Source organism: Papaver somniferum, chromosome 5, assembly GCF_003573695.1.
Source record: "Papaver somniferum cultivar HN1 chromosome 5, ASM357369v1, whole genome shotgun sequence".
In the NCBI taxonomy this organism is placed as follows: Eukaryota; Viridiplantae; Streptophyta; class Magnoliopsida; order Ranunculales; family Papaveraceae; genus Papaver; species Papaver somniferum.
Genome location: NC_039362.1, coordinates 73,028,231 through 73,045,763, shown reverse-complemented (window position 1 = coordinate 73,045,763; position 17,533 = coordinate 73,028,231).

The following is a 17,533-nucleotide window of genomic DNA, read 5'->3' as shown; positions in this document are numbered from 1 at the left end:
ATCTACAATGCAGAGCTTTTTAAACCAATTTCAGTTTCTTAATACCAATACCTCCTTTTGATTTTGGAATTGTAGCTTTGGACCAAGCTACCCAACTTCTTTTCTTGTTCGATTGAGATGATCCCTAAATGAAACTTCTCATAATCTTCTCAATTTCCTTGACTACTGACATTGGCATTTGAAACAAAGAAAGATAATAAATAGGCAAGCTTGCCAGAACACTGTTTACCAAAATCAGTCTTTGCCCTTTAGATAGATATGTTCTCTTCCAAGTACTCAGTTTTTCATGACACTTCTGAATTATTAGTTCCCAAATATCTTGGTCTTAGATCTGCTTCCAAGAGGGATACCTAAATAATTTATAGGTAGGTTAGTTACTTGATATCCAAAGGTATCAACACACAATTCTGCATTGTTATTTTCTCCAATTCCCACTATTTCACTTTTTCTAAAGTTCACCTTCAGTCCTGCCACTATCTCAAAAGCAACTAAGATGATTTGTAAATGAGTTACATGTTCTACTGTATCATCAATGAAAATAATCAAGTCGTCGGCAAACTGCAGATGATTATTAGTTGTACCATTTGGAGTTACTTGAAAACCAGAAATAAGATTCATATCAGCCGCCTTCCGAATCATTGCAGATAAAATTTCAGCTACCATAATGAAAAGAAAGGGAGACAGGGGGTCTCCCTATCGAATACCTTTTTGATTCTTAAAACATTTAGAAGCTTCACCGTTGATGAGTATAGAGAATCTAGCAAAAGATATACACCATTTAATCCAACTCCTCCACAAGTTGCCAAAACTAATTTTTTTCAGCACCAGATCAACACAATTCCAGTTAATGTTATCGAAAGCTTTTTCAAAATCCACTTTGCACACTAAACCAGTCTTATTATGTTTCATTCTGGAGTCTATTAACTCTGCAGCAATGAGGATGCCATCATTTATCTGCCTCTCTTGAACAAAATCCTCTTGGAAGTTAGATATGATGGAAGGCATTACTCTCTTCAACCTTTCTGTTAAAAGCTTAGAAATAATCTTATACACCCCATAAATAAGACTAATTGGCCTAAAATTTTGTAAAGAAACAGCACCACTGACTTTAGGAATCAACTTCAGGTTAGTGAAGTTCAATTTCCAATCCAGAGAGGCATTGGATTCAAACTCTTTGATAACCAACATCAAATTCTCTTTGAGAATATCCCATGAGACTTAAAAAACTCCATTGTTAGACCATCTGGACCTGAAGCTTTATTTGGTCCAAAATTCATAATGACTTGTCTCACTTCATCTTCAGAAAAGGGAGTCTCAAGTGAAATTTTGTCATTGATAAAGATAGAAGGAAGTTCTAGATTATCAAATCTTGGTCTCACAGGATGCTCTTCAGAAAAAAGATCAGAATAAAAATATGTTGCTTCAGTCGCAATCCTATCTTTATCATAACTCAAAGACCCATCAATTAGAAGACAATTTATATTACTGCATTTACACTTGTAAGAAGCTATTTGATGTAGGTATTTTGAATTCTTCTCTCCATCCCTGAAAAAGCGGGGGCCTAACAACACCACCCAATATTTCGCTTAGCAATCTGTATGGACTAACTCCGAAATACTTTCGAGAGAATCAACTAGACAGTCAGACTCAATCTAGGTAAAAGTATCTCAAGGAGTTAATATCTCTATCTTATTTTGATTTACTCAAGATAATAGAAATCACGCAACTAGTTTGTCAACTCCAGCAGAATTTCTCGGGATGAGAAGTTCGGTAGTTTGCAGACTGAGTTCGCGGACTTGGCAACAAGCCATTCTTCCGGTTTCTCTTGATCAACAAAGTTCGCAAACTTTGGTTCAAGGAATATGACTTATACATAAATGTGTTTCCACAACAATGCTTATGTCCATCATTGGTTATGTAATCTAAACTCTCATTTCAATCATTGAAACATTCTTAGAGGACGTTATATAGTTGTTACACCATTTCTCTTCAAAGCAATTTTCAAGATGATTGAAACATATCATGACTTTCGTCACTAGGTAAAGATAAACTTGGTCGAAGCGAAAAGCTTACCAACACATATTTCGAGATATAGATAGGCGAGGTATACTCAGATCGAAATACCAAATGTGTATAATCTAAGTATATATATATAGCATACGACTTTTTGTCTCAAGAAGTAGGAGATAAAGTAGATAGACTTTTGAGTGACAGATAAGTTCAAGTCTTCACATACCTTTTTTGTCGGGAAGTTCCACCGGTTCCTTGAGTATTTCTTCTACTTGTATGACGAATCGCCATGATGTCCTTGAGCTCAACTACACTTTTTATCCTAGTCTGATCACTAACATTGACAAACATGTTTGAGATAGCAACGCATGCGAGTTCGACCGAGCAATGCTTTAACAATCCCTTCTGCAGGTCTCTAACAATCCAGTGAGAGTGAGCCATGTTTTATCCTAGCTTCTTCTCTAGCTACAATGTCATCAGAATGCAGTTGAGTAGTCTCTTCCATTATATCCCATGAATCAATAAATTCTTCTAATTGATCGATCCTATATTGTAAATCACCTAAAGATTTCTTCCAACTCTTGATAAAAAACTTCAAACCTTGATTTTTTTTAGCAAACGCAAAACTTGGTTTCCCATAGAAAGTTAAGTCATGCCACCAGACTCTCAAATTATCAAGAAAATATGGATGAGATAAAAGGTAGTTGTCTAGTCTAAAAGGGGCTTTAAACTTGACACCACTATTACAACAAAACATAATTGGAGTGTGATCTGATATAAGTCTTCTTAGTCTCATTTGAAGAATAGAAGGAAAATGTGTTTGAAAATCTTTAGTTACTAAGAACCTATCTAGTCTAACTAGAATTGGAGGATACTGAGAATTGGTCCATGTATACTTACCTCCAGACATTGGTAAGTCAATCATCTCATGTTTACTGGCAAAATTCTTGAACATTCTTCTACTTGTAATGAAACCACCAGGTGAGTTCCTTTCTGATTGAGTGAGAATAGCATTGAAATCTCCACCTACGATCCAGGGGTCATCAAATAGGATTATGATATCAGATAATTCCTGCCAATATTGCCTGTAATATCCGCTGTCTGAAGACCCATAAACAGATGTGAAATTCCATAAAAAATTATCAGAGCAGTTCCTAAATTTGATAGTAAGAGAAAAAGCACCAAGCAAAAAATCCTCCATCTGCACAACACCCTCCTTCCACATCACAGTTATGCCTCCAGATGCACCTTCTGATGGCAAATGAATGAAATTACAAGAATGATTCCCCCACAGAGACCTAATTAGAGCTTCATCAACTAGATCCTTTTTAGACTCTTGAATTGACACAATAGTGGGCTTATTTCTCCAAATTGCATTCCTAATTGCAATAATCTTAGCATCTTGCCCCAGTCCCCTAATATTACAAGACAAGATTTTATGATCCGTTATGAAGCACATGAACCCTAGAATTTTCAATTGGATTGAAACCAAAATTATCAATTGTTTCACAATCCAAATTACCAGATAATGCGCCAATACGACCTTCCTCAGACAGAACTTCATCAGGTAACTCATTATCCAGATCGAAAGAGCCTAGCCCATCATCATCTTCATGGGCAGGAACCTCTATTGTTGCAGAAGCTAACGAGCGCTTGTAGATCAAATTCTTACAAAAAATTTTCAGAAGTAATCCCCAAAGCTTTCGAGAATTCTATTTAAAAATCGATCTGAGCTTCTATCTCTTCATCTGCATTATCCTGTTTAGAGGAGCTGGTGAAGTTTTGAATATGACCACTTCTTTGGTGATGTAGTGTCTCAGAGCTATAAATAGAATCAGGATCATTAAAAAAAGTCGAGGAAGAATCCAAAGGCGAAAAGGAGGGCCATATTAGAATCCGTGGCCGGATGTACCCTTACATGGCCCATCTTCTTATTTCTCAAAGTTACCCACGGGTATGGATTTTGAACCGATCCACTACCATCCTGATGAGAACGTGGTTATCCCTTATCAGCTTGTTGTTTAACTTATCCCAAACCAAGTCATATTTTTTTCGGTCCCGTCTTAAGGAACTTACCTACATATAAGAATAATTCAGAATAGTATATATATAATATAGGTCATATCATACATCAAAGTTTAATACGAAGAGATTTTTTTAACCAATTTGAAAAATCCTTTTAAGTTTTAGAGTGTATGATGTTTTTTTTTTCGCACGACTCATTTAAATATTTTTGATCATATGATTTTGTTTGTGAATTTCCGTATTATTGTTGAATTTTGTGTGAATTGTGTTACATAGCAAACTTCATGTATTTAAATGATACATGTGAAACTAAACAAATTTCACATGTGAAACTAAACAAAAATTATGTTTTTCTGCGTATTGTATAGGTACATTGTGTTGCATAGCAAACTTCGTGTATTTACCATACGTATCATACATGTGAAACGAAACAAATTTAACTAATATTTGTATTGCCTAGGTACATTGTGATGTTTGTTGTGCGTAATTATGTTTTCTCCTAGGTACATATATAACTATTGATCGTTTCAAGGAAGACTCCATATAAGAATAATTTCTTGTGGTCCCTAGGATATTCTTATATAGAGGTTCTACTGTAATTCTAATTTAACCTAAGTATACACGTACTCGTAAAAGAAATGAAGCATTTTTGAATGTTAAATCGCTACACAAATTGGCATTTTTGGATGTGAGATTTTTAGCTGAAAAAACAGTTCCTGAGACACCGATTACATATACATTAATCAAAAAGGCGATGAACAATGCAAAGGCACTTTCAACGAGAAAGTATTTTCGAACACTCTATACATAAAAAAAAAGAAGAAAAAAACTCCGGCTAAATCAAATTCAACAGCAATTCAACCTTTTGAAGCCGGGTAAATTGATTAGCTTACATTGACCCCCTTTACCGGTTAGGGTACTTTCCTTGATAGCACTAAGGCTGAACGAAGGAGAAGGCTATGCCTGTTGAGAATATGCAACACTCAGGGTTAGGCATGTGATGAAAATTGAGTGAAGGTTTAAGAAAGTGGACTTACGACATAACTGGTGATCCAGTTAATGCAATCGCGTCGCTTGTGGCTCCTTGTCCCGTGAGATTTGGAATAAACAATCCTCTCATCACCTATGCTGCAGGTGCGTTCTCATATCTTATTCCCGCGAAAAAATAGGAAGTCATCACTAATAATAGAGTTGCTATCATGAATTTCAGCTTCTAACTTGAAAAGAAAAAAAAAGAATAAAAAATGATCACCTATTGTTATAACATGTAGTATACTAAGTAGATGTCAATCAAAGAAAATAAAATGAAAAGAAAAAAGAGAACTCACCCAAAATTTATGTAGGCCAAGAATCAGTATGGTGCTTAATCCAGTAATAAAAACCCCAGTCCAGATTTTAATCCAAAACAGTATATTCGGAAAGGAAAAAAAATGTTGTTCCGATAATTGTGGAAAGCAACAAACACGATTATTTGCATATCTCCATATTGACAATAAAACCCAAAATTATAATGAATTACCTTTTGGTATACCGGCTGCGATAACAGCAATCTCTGCTACCAACCAGAGGCCTCCACGGTAGATCTCTGCCAAATATTTTCCTATTGCCGCCAGTTATATAGATAAAAAAGCGATTAATACAGTAAAACCTAGCCGGAGGAATAATCCATATGGGAATAAACCATTTAAGAACAAAAAATTTGGTTCCTCACTTGGGCTAGTTATATATAAGAATAAACTCCATATTGAAATGGGGTCATAATTTTTTTCTGATCCCATCATAAGGAACCTACCTGTATATAAGAAGAATTGACATTATAATATAAATACATAACTCTTGTCATATTTCTTGTGCACAACTTAATACAAGTATCTTTCACTCACATAATTACATTTGTTAATTTTCGATGTGATAAATGTGTTGTATGTGAACTGTGCTATTACAAGTTTCATATATACATAAAAATATGAAACAAAATCCTCATTTAAATAGTTTTTGTATATGATTAGATATATTTTTGTGTATCCTATGGGGCTGTTTGGTAACCATTATTTTAATGGATTATCATCCCATAATCCATTATGCAGATTATAATGGATTCTATATGCGTTTGGTAACCATTATAATAATTGCTTATTTTAATCATACTTGAAAAAATCCATTATTTCCATAAACAGAAAAAAGTTGTTTAAAAATTATTATAATCAATTATTTTTCTTAATAAAATTGAGTTGTGTTTATTCCTCTTATTTTCTATAAACTATCAAGAGAGGGTTAAAAAAACACTAGGGAACTTAGAAAAAAGTTCTAAATCATTATTTTTTCCACTACTTTTAGGGAGCATTTTTTAAAGATAATCAATTATTTGATAAAGGTATTTGTGAAAATTTATTATAAAAATGATTATACTAAAATCATTTATCTATTTTTGATTATCTATAATCATAAATAGATAATCATAAATTTTGCCAAACAAGGCCTATGCATAAGCATGAATATTCTCAAGTACATATGTGAAAAGACTTCTTTTAGTCTATTCAAGGTAAACATCAATATAAGAATAGTCTCCATATTAGAATATTTTTTTTGTGGTCCCTTGATTATGATTATACATCGGTTTTGTGTACATAAAATCAGATACAAGCGATAATGAGTCGAAAGGAAAATAAATCCTCAATTCCAGAAGGTAAATGAGAGAAGTTGTAGTGATTTATTCCTGTGATGAATACAAATAGAGTTATGTCCAAATTTGAGGGTAGGTTAATATATTTGTGTCTGCAAAAGTCAACGAAACATGGCATTTTTTATCCAGAATTTGACATTCAGCTGACTTGACAGAAAATGGGATGGAAAAATTCATACCGGGACATGTTAGTAATTTCGGAAAAATGCGGGACACAAATGTAAAGGGCGCACTAAATTGGAGCACGTCAGTAAATCACTTTTTACAAGAGTAAAATAAAGTTTTCACGCCCTAAGTTTTTTGTGTTTTTCTCACCTTAAATAACACCAAGATCGACGGCGAAAGACTGGATTATGAGTGCGAAGATTATCCCAATCAAGATTGCCCATAATAGTTGAATAAGTAGAATAATAATCGTTCTTAATTCATCCTCTTTCCACTAATCTTGAACTTATAAGCAGTCTTTCTTACTTCTCCAAAACAAATAAGTCTAACTATTTACCTACCTCGTACCGGTGATTGGCTCCGTCTTGGAGATCATTCTCCAATAAACTTAAATTAAAGAGAACAAGTGATAAAATTCACAAATCACATAAGAAAGTGACGAGGAAATAAGATAAAGCGGTAATACGCGTATACTTACGATTTATGGGATCAAGGTAGGCTAGAGAGACCAGAAAACCAGGACCTACGTGTGCCAAGAAATTCTTCCTTACCGATTTCTACATTAACAACGGAGTGAAAATTAGAAAGAGTTAAACGTGCAGTCCCTAATACATCTTTGATGCTACTAGTTAAAGATCAACGATCCACAACATCTACTTGTAATTTTTTTTTATCTCTGGCCATTTTCTGTAATTGTAATATCATCCACTAATGCTGTGAATCCAATAAGAAAATTTTCTCCCTCACCTAATTTCTTATTACGGGTTGTGCCAATTATCTTTCCATTTCTCTCTTCTTATTTTTTTTCTCTCTCTGATGATTCTCTGACTCTTTGTCTTTGACTCTCTAGATTATGGTAATTATAGATCCAAGCACCACTTCTCGCACGTCCACAAACATAACACAGATTTACATACAAGGAAATATTATAACACTCGCTTTTTGCAAGCTACTCATACGCCGTCCTGTTCGGCAAGGTGAGCTTTAGTAATTCTAGCTTAACCTAAGTATACATTGCCTACAGAGGAAATGAAGCATTGTTGAGTGTTAAATCGCTGAACAAATTGGCATTTTCGGAGGTGAGGTTTTTAGCTGAACAAACAGTTCCCGAGACATCTTTGCACTAATTGCTCTAGGATGTTTCATCTTCTTCCTTTTCCTTTTAAAGAGGGAATCTTTTTCTCGGTTGAACCCACCAAGCGTTGGTATGTCAAGGTTGGTTGTCATATTTTAGTATCAAAGCCTATAAGTTGCTTGATTCGATTACTAGAGTCAACTTCGTTAGATTAGACTAGAAAATCTAGAAATGTTGAGACATACAAGTATTACTCTGAAGACATGAAGATTCCGAAGACGTATCGACGTCAACGATGACATCATTCTTCCACTTGAGGTTAGTAATACATGACTTGACTTGTTTATATTTCTGTATCATAAGCTTTCAAGTCATTTCTGATTGAATAACATGCGAAGTTATATACATTAAACTCTAGTATAAGAGATCATCATATTGTGATCAAAGTGTCAAGGAATAATATCAATAGTGATAAGTACTTTATAGACATATTGAATTACGAAGCATAATGCTTATCTTTTGAACTTCATAATTGCGACACTGATATAATCTTTGTAACTCGTTACTAGATTGTGCAATGAACATAGGTTTGATTTCATACCTAGAAAATTATGTTTAATTACATGAGTTTAAGGAAGTAGACGTACGAAATTGTTTCGTAGTTGAAAGGAAATCAAGAGGATTGAAGGTCCGATTTTCATTGAAGATCTTAAGGTTAGACCGATCCTAACCTATATAAGGAACCAAGGTAGAACCGATCCTAGCTTATGTTGGGAGTCAAGGTAGAACCGATCCCTACCTATATTGGGAGTCAGGGTAACATCCATCCTAACTTATTTTAGGAGTCATGATAGGCAAAACCGATTTCTTCAAGTCACGTACACTTCAGGGTTTATGTGATTTGAAAATTGGGTTTGCGAAATAGGAAATTTCAAGATGTCTACATAATTAGTAATTTGAAAATGTCTAAAATCTTATTTCTTAATTATTCAAAGATATTTCTTGATACTCAAGGTGAGATCTCAAGACGATATAGTAGAGAATCTTTTTGAGATTTTCGAAATTAATATGTTTTGTTTTACCAACAATCAAAACATATCTCCGGAAATATATATTATTTAAGTGCTAGCTAATATTGAGTTGTCCATGGAGATTTCGGCTATACAGTTGGACATTGGTTGGAACTAGAATATTTTCGGTTATGCAAATTCCTTGGTATCCAAAGTACCTCGATCTGTAAATAGTGAAGTTTGTTCTTCTTACAAAATTATCCTGAGCCAGGCACTTCGTTTCGTAGTCACTGCTGTAGCCGACTAATAGTATTCTAGTAATACTATCTTGGGGAGGAGAGTAACCTAATTAAGTGAAATCTCTTAAGTCCGCTAGTTTAAAGACTTCTTTGGGATCAAGAAGTGTCTACTAGTACCATTGGTGGGAAACTATATTTGCATTGTTATTTTAGTTTTCAATTATTGATTAGATAGACTAACGGTTTGTTAACTCTTGATTGCATCTAGACTAATAGTGCCTTCTCTTCTGACATAAGGTCGTTCAAAACTAGATCAAGAGATTAGCGGTAGTTCAGATATGTCTTTAGATCTGACGTTGACTTGTGATCATCTATTGTTAACATACTTCATTCTGTGTGCGATCGATCATAGTTCAGAGTCAATTTTGTTTACTCTGCAGGTACAAAAGACTATTGAAGATTTGAAGACAAGAAGGTTTTTCTTATTGGTTTCCTATATTTGTGATTTGCTTCGTGCACAAACTTGATATGTTACGATCCGACTAGATCTAGTTCATCTTTTGATATTCTTGTTATTGCATGCTAGTCGTATTTAGATTTACAAACTATGATTTGGTGGAACACTTCAGTATCCGAATCTTGTAATTTTGTTTGACTCGATCTGGTTAACTTGTTAATCCAAATCTTGGAAGATATAAACCCAAAAAAGGAGTTTAATTGACTTTAAACAAAAAAGCCTTTGTCACGCTCAACTATTATACCCCTAATTGATTTCCTGAGATAGGAGAGGGGTTACCAAATAGATTAGTCATTTACTGTTTGGAAGACGATCGAAAGAGTTGAGGCTTAAAGTCTTCAGAAAAGCTGAAGCAACTTAAGAGAGTGGACTCTATCTTAGGATTCACGTGCGTTGGCCAGATTGGATGTAGGCGCATGGATATATTGCGGAAACTAGGTAACTAAGGGTAGTTTTTTTGGTCTCAACTATACAAATTTGGTAGTGTCTTTGTATATCGGCTTGATTCTGAAAGTATTCAAAACTGGACTAGGTCCTTGGGTTTTTCTGCATTTGCGGTTTCCTCGTTAAAAAAATCTTGTTGTGTGCTTTTACTGTACTTTTTGCATTATAATTAAATTAATTGCACTTGTACGTTAATCCCAAACACTTGAGTTGATCCCTATAGATAAGATTCAGTTTCGAGTTAGTAATTATATACAAATTGTATACCTTTTGTGTAACATCCTGTGTTTTTAGCATGGCGCATGCCAAAAGATGCGCCATGGCTTGAGATGAAGCTTCATCCAAAGCTTCGTTGCATAGTGAGATGCATTTTGGACAAGGGCCGTATTTGGTGCTAAGGAAGGCATATTGGCAAAAGTCCAATGTTGCATCATCATGATGCATTAGGACAGTTGGGTAGGTGGCCTTGAGTTTGCAGCGTAATCATTGCGCATTACCAAAGTTATTAGCCTAGATCCAATACCGCATAATCATTGTGCATCAAGACATAGAAGGCTAGCAGAACGAGTAGTGCACAATCATTGTGCATCAGGACAAAGAAGGCTGGCAGAACAAGTAGTGCACAATTATTGTGCATCAGACATAAAAGGATGGCAGAACGAGTAGTGCACAATCATTGTGCATCAGGACATAGAAGGATGACAGAACGAGTAGTGCACAATCATTGTGCATCAGACATAGAAGGCTGGCAGAACGAGTAGTGCACAATCATTGCACGCAATCATTGCGATGAATAGTGAAGCAGGCATGTCAATCTCCTCCCCTTTCCATACTTGTAGAAATTCCATTAAGACATATATAGGGAGGGGTGGTGAGTTGAAGGTGCATATGCGGACTATGTACCAAGTAAGCTTCATAGCTTAGCCAAAGGAGTATAAATGATGCCTAAGGCTCATTTATAGTTGCATAGCCTTACGAGGAGGGCATTTGATGCTTAGGAATCATTATGTCATATCGCGGACCCGATGATTCATGATCCTTGTGCATCTTTGACGGAATGGCCTACGGACCAGGCCATTACCATTTTTGTTAGGCTATGGCCTTCCAAACGAGTTGGTTAAGCTTCTGTCCCTTCGTTGATGAACTACGGTCTGTGCTTGATCCCTTTAGAGTAGGGAAGGGTACGTAGGCATCCGCAATGAGTTGCAGCATTTCCGGTACAGCACGTTGGCCCCTCATATCATCTAAGCTCGGTAGTTCGATGCAAGAGATGATTGCGGCCATGCTTGATGAGGCTTGGTTGCATACCAGCAAGTGGATGCTCATACTTCCTATCAAGCTACGTAGAGTTGGTAATCGAGATAAGGTAGGAATGGCAAGGGCTTAGTGTGGCCTATGCCATAGTCCAAGGCTTACGCCTGGATAAGACTTGGCGTTATGACGGTCGATCAGCTAGATAGGAAATTCAGTGATGAATTCCCTACATTGAGGCGGAGCTAGAGATGCATGCAATATGCATTAGCGTTGGCCTTATGGCCCATGACCCTTTAGCAGACAAGGGTAAGTTTGGAATGGTGTGGAAGATAAGTTAGCGACATCATGCTACACGAGCATGCCTGCAAGAGCAAATGTACGTGCATTTTCCCAGCTTTAAGGCCCGAACCGTGGCTTCATCATGGCGCACCGGGGAAGTTACGGCCTGCGGGACAACGCGCCAAAGTCGTAATTTTCCGGTCCGTCACAGTTGGTATCAGAGCAAGTTCCGAGAAAACTCTAGGGACTTGTGCGGAGTGGACTCATTGGCGAGTATTTTCCTTAATGAAAACTTAAAGTTGGAGAGTATGCCAACTTTTGTGCGGAAAGAGTTTGTAACTGCTTTGCCAGTTACTATGCGAATCGAGTTGAGCTTGTACATGTGCTGTGAGTTTGCCTGGCCTAAGTGGCACCCCACTTATGAGTGGATATCCGGAAGACCGTCTGGGACGGTGGGTAGACAATGTGACTAATCATCCCCACATATTGCAAACTGGCCAATGGTGTGCGTTGTCAGGCTCGGCTAGCATCTCACTTACGAGTGGCAACCTGGATGACCGTCAGGGACGGTGGGAAACTGGATACAGATCCACACAGTACTGTGCTAAAATCTTTTCATTTCAATGACATCAACCTTGTGAACTTTAGGGACTTCTGAGTGCGTAGTATGGGATGCGCATTCAGGATACCTGGTCGAGATATCCTCTTGGCACTGGCCAACTGCGATTATTGGTATTGTTGTGGGCAATTTTGGATTCCTGTGCAGGTGGTATGGGACATGTGCTCAGACGGTCTAAATTGTTGTTCATGAGAACTTGAAGAAACCCGTGATTTCTGAGCATCTGGTATGGGACTTTTGCTCAGCAAGTCCAAACCGAAGAGATTGTCCACAATAGTTTTTGTTTTGAATTTCGGGGACGAAATTATTTGAAGGGATGAAGAGTGTAATACCCCGTGTTTTTATCATGGCGCATGCTAAAAGATGCGACATGGCTTGAGATGAAGCTTCATCCAAAGCTTCTTTGCATAATGAGATGCATTTTGGCCAAGGGCCATATTTGGTGCTAAGGAAGGCACAAAGCGTAGGCATATTGGAAAAAGTACAATGTTGAATCATCATGATGCATTAGGCCAGTTGGGTAGGTGGCCTTGAGTTTGCAGCGTAATCATTGCGCATTACGAAAGTTATTGGCATAGAGCCAATACCGCATAATCATTGTGCATCAAGACATAGAAGGCTGGCATAACGAGTAGTGCACAATCATTGTGCATCAAGACATAGAGGGCTGGCAGAACGAGTAGTGCACAATCATTGTGCATCAGACATAGAAGGCTGGCAGAACGAGTAGTGCACAATCATTGTGCATCAGGACATAGAAGGCTGGCAGAACGAGTAGTGCACAATCATTGTGCATCAGACATAGAAGGCTGGCAGAACGAGTAGTGCACAATCATTGCACGCAATCATTGCGATGAATAGTGAAGCAGGCATGTCAATCTCCTCCCTTTTCCATACTTGTAGAAATTTCATTAAGACATATATAGGGAGGGGTGGTGAGTTGAAGGTGCATATGCGGACTATGTACCAAGTAAGCTTCATAGCTTAGCCAAAGGAGTATAAATGATGCCTAAGGCTCATTTATAGTTGCGTAGCCTTACGAGGATGGCATTTGATGCTTAGGCATCATTATGCCATATCGCGGACCCCATGATGCATGATCCTTGTGCATCTTTGACGGAATGGCCTACGGACCAGGCCATTACCATTTTTGCTAGGCTATGGCCTTGCAAACGAGTTGGTTAAGCTTCTGTCCCTTCGTTGATGAACTACGATCTGTGCTTGATCCCTTTAGAGTAGGGAAAGGTACGTAGGAATCCGCAATGAGTTGCAGCATTTCCGGTCCAGCACGTTGGCCCCTCATATCATCTAAGCTCGGTAGTTCGATGCAAGAGACGATTGCGGCCATGCTTGATGAGGCTTGATTGCATACCATCAAGTGGATGCTCATACTTCCTATCAAGCTACGTAGAGTTGGTAATCGAGATAAGGTAGGAATGGCAAGGGCTTAGTGCGTCCTATGCCATAGTCCAAGGCTTACGCCTGGATAAGACTTGGCGTTATGACGGTCGGTCAGCTAGATAGGAAATTCAGTGATGAATTCCCTACATTGAGGCAGAGCTAGAGATGCATGCAATATGCATTAGCGTTAGCCTTATGTCCCATGAGCCTTTAGCAGACAAGGGTAAGTTTGGAATGGTGTGGAAGCTAAGTTAGCGACATCATGCTACACGAGCATGCCTGCAAGGGCAAATGGACGTGCATTTGCCCAGCTTTAAGGCCAGGACCGTGGCTTCGTCATGGCGCACCGAGGAAGTTACGGCCTGCGGGACAACGCGCCAAAGGCATAATTTTCCGGTCCGTCACTGTTGGTATCAGAGCAAGTTCCGAGAAAATTCTAGGGACTTGTGCGGAGTGGACTCGTTGGAGAGTATTTTCCTTAATGAAAACTTAAAGTTGGAGAGTATGCCAACTTTTGCGCGGAAAGAGTTTGTAACTGCTTTGCCAGTTACTATGCGAATCGAGTTGAGCTTGTACATGTGCTGTGAGTTTTCCTGGCCTAAGTGGAACCCCACTTACGAGTGGATATCCGGAAGACTGTCTGGGACGGTGGGTAGACAATGGGACTGATCATCCCCACATATTCCAAACTTGCCAATGGTGTGCGTTTTCAGGCCCGGATAGCATCCCACTTACGAGTGGCAACCTGGATGACCGTCAGGGACGGTGGGAAACTGGATACTGATCCACACAGTATTGTGCTAAAATCTTGTCATTTAAATGAAATCAACCTTGTGAACTTTAGGAACTTCTGAGTGCGTAGTATGGGATGCGCATTCAGGATACCTGGTCGAGATATCCTCTTGGCACTGGCCAATTGCGATTCTTGGTATTGTTGTGGGCACATTTGGATTCCTGTGCAGGTGGTATGGGACATGTACTCAGACGTTCTAAATTGTTGTTCATGAGAACTTGAAGAAACCCGTGATTTCTGAGCATCTGGTATGGGACTTTTGCTCAGCAAATCCAAACCGAAGAGATTGTCCACAATAGTTTTTGTTTTGAATTTCGGGGACGAAATTCTTTGAAGGGCTGAAGAGTGTAACACCCCGTGTTTTTAGCATGGCGCATGCTAAAAGATGCGACATGGCTTGAGATGAAGCTTCATCCAAAGCTTCTTTGCATAATGAGATGCATTTTGGCCAAGGGCCACATTTGGTGCTAAGGAAGGCACAAAGCGTAGGCATATTGGAAAAAGTACAATGTTGAATCATCATGATGCATTAGGCCAGTTGGGTAGGTGGCCTTGAATTTGCAGCGTAATCATTGCGCATTACGAAAGTTATTGGCATAGAGCCAATACCGCATAATCATTGTGCATCAAGACATAGAAGGCTGGCAGAACGAGTAGTGCACAATCATTGTGCATAAAGACATAGAGGGCTGGCAGAACGAGTAGTGCACAATCATTGTGCATCAGACATAGAAGGCTGGCAGAACGAGTAGTGCACAATCATTGTGCATCAGGACATAGAAGGCTGGCAGAACGAGTAGTGCTCAATCATTGTGCATCAGACATAGAAGGCTGGCAGAACGAGTAGTGCACAATCATTGCACGCAATTATTGCGATGAATAGTGAAGCATGCATGTCAATCTCCTCCCTTTTCCATACTTGTAGAAATTCCATTAAGACATATATAGGGAGGGGTGGTGAGTTGAAGGTGCATATGCGGACTATGTACCAACTAAGCTTCATAGCTTAGCCAAAGGAGTATAAATGATGCCTAATGCTCATTTATAGTTGCATAGCCTTATGAGGAGGGCATTTTATTCTTAGGAATCATTATGTCATATCGCGGACCCGATGATGCATGATCCTTGTGCATCTTTGACGGAATGGCCTACGGACCAGGCCATTACCATTTATGCTAGGCTATGGCCTTGCAAATGAGTTGGTTAAGCTTCTGTCACTTCGTTGATGAACTACGGTCTGTGCTTGATCCCTTTAGAGTAGGGAAGGGTACGTAGGAAGCCGCAATGAGTTGCAGCATTTCCGGTTTAGCACGTTGGCCCCTCATATCATCTAAGCTCGGTAGTTCGATGCAAGAGATGATTGCGGCCATGCTTGATGAGGCTTGGTTGGATACCAGCAAGTGGATGCTCATACTTCCTATCAAGCTACGTAGAGTTGGTAATCGAGATAAGGTAGAAATGGAAAGGGCTTAGTGCGGCCTATGCCATAGTCCAAGGCTTACGCCTGGATAAGACTTGGCGTTATGACGGTCGGTCAGCTAGATAGGAAATTCAATGATGAATTCCCTACATTGAGGCAGAGCTAGAGATGCATGCAATATGCATTAGTGTTGGCCTTATGGCCCATGAGCCTTTAGCAGACAAGGGTAAGTTTGGAATGGTGTGGAAGCTAAGTTAGCAACATCATGCTACACGAGCATGCCTGCAAAGGCAAATGTACGTGCATTTGCCCAGCTTTAAGGCCCGGACCGTGGCTTCGTCATGGCGCACCGAAGAAGTTACGGCCTGCGGGACAACGCGCCAAAGGCGTAATTTTCCTGTCCGTCACAGTTGGTATTAGAGAAAGTTCCGAGAAAATTCTAGGGACTTGTGCGGAGTGGACTCATTGACGAGTATTTTCCTTAATGAAAACTTAAAGTTGGAGAGTATGCCAACTTTTGCGCGGAAAGAGTTTGTAACTGCTTTGCCAGTTACTATGCGAATCGAGTTGAGCTTGTACATGTGCTGTGAGTTTGCATGGCCTAAGTGGAACCCCACTTACGAGTGGATATCTGGAAGACTGTCTGGGACGGTGGGTAGACAATGGGACTGATCATCCCCACATATTGCAAACTGACCAATGGTGTGCGTTGTCAGGCCCGGCTAGCATCTCACTTACGAATGGCAACATGGATGACCGTCAGGGACGGTGGAAAACTGTATACTGATCCACACAGTACTGTGCTAAAATCTTGTCATTTCAATGACATCAACCTTGTGAACTTTAGGGACTTCTAAGTGCGTAGTATGGGATGCGCATTCAGGATACCTGGTAGAGATATCCTCTTGGAACTGGCCAATTGCGATTCTTGGTATTGTTGTGGGCACTTTTGGATTCCTGGGCAGGTGGTACGGGACATGTTCTCAGAAGGTCTAAATTGTTGTTCATGACAACTTGAAGAAACCCGTGATTTCTGAGCATCTGGTATGGGACTTTTGCTTAGTAAATCCAAACCGAAGAGATTGTCCACAATAGTTTTTGTTTTGAATTTCGGGGACGAAATTCTTTGAAGGGCTGAAGAGTGTAACACCCCGTGTTTTTAGCATGGCGCATGCTAAAATATGCGCCATGGCTTGAGATGAAGCTTCATCCAAAGCTTTTTTGCATAATGAGATGCATTTTGGCCAAGGGCCATATTTGGTGCTAAGGAAGGCACATAGCGTAGGCATATTGGAAAAAGTCCAATGTTGCATCATCATGATTCATTAGGCCAGTTGGGTAGGTGGCCTTGAGTTTTCAGCGTAATAATTGCGCATTACGAAAGTTATTGGCTAGAGCCAATACCGCATAATCATTGTGCATCAAGACATAGAAGGCTGTCAGAACGAGTAGTGCACAATCATTGTGCATCAGACATAGAAGGCTGGCAGAACGAGTAGTGCACAATCATTGGGCATCAGGACATAGAAGGCTGGCAGAACGAGTAGTGCAAAATCATTGTGCATCAGACATAGAAGGCTGGAAGAACGAGTAATGCAC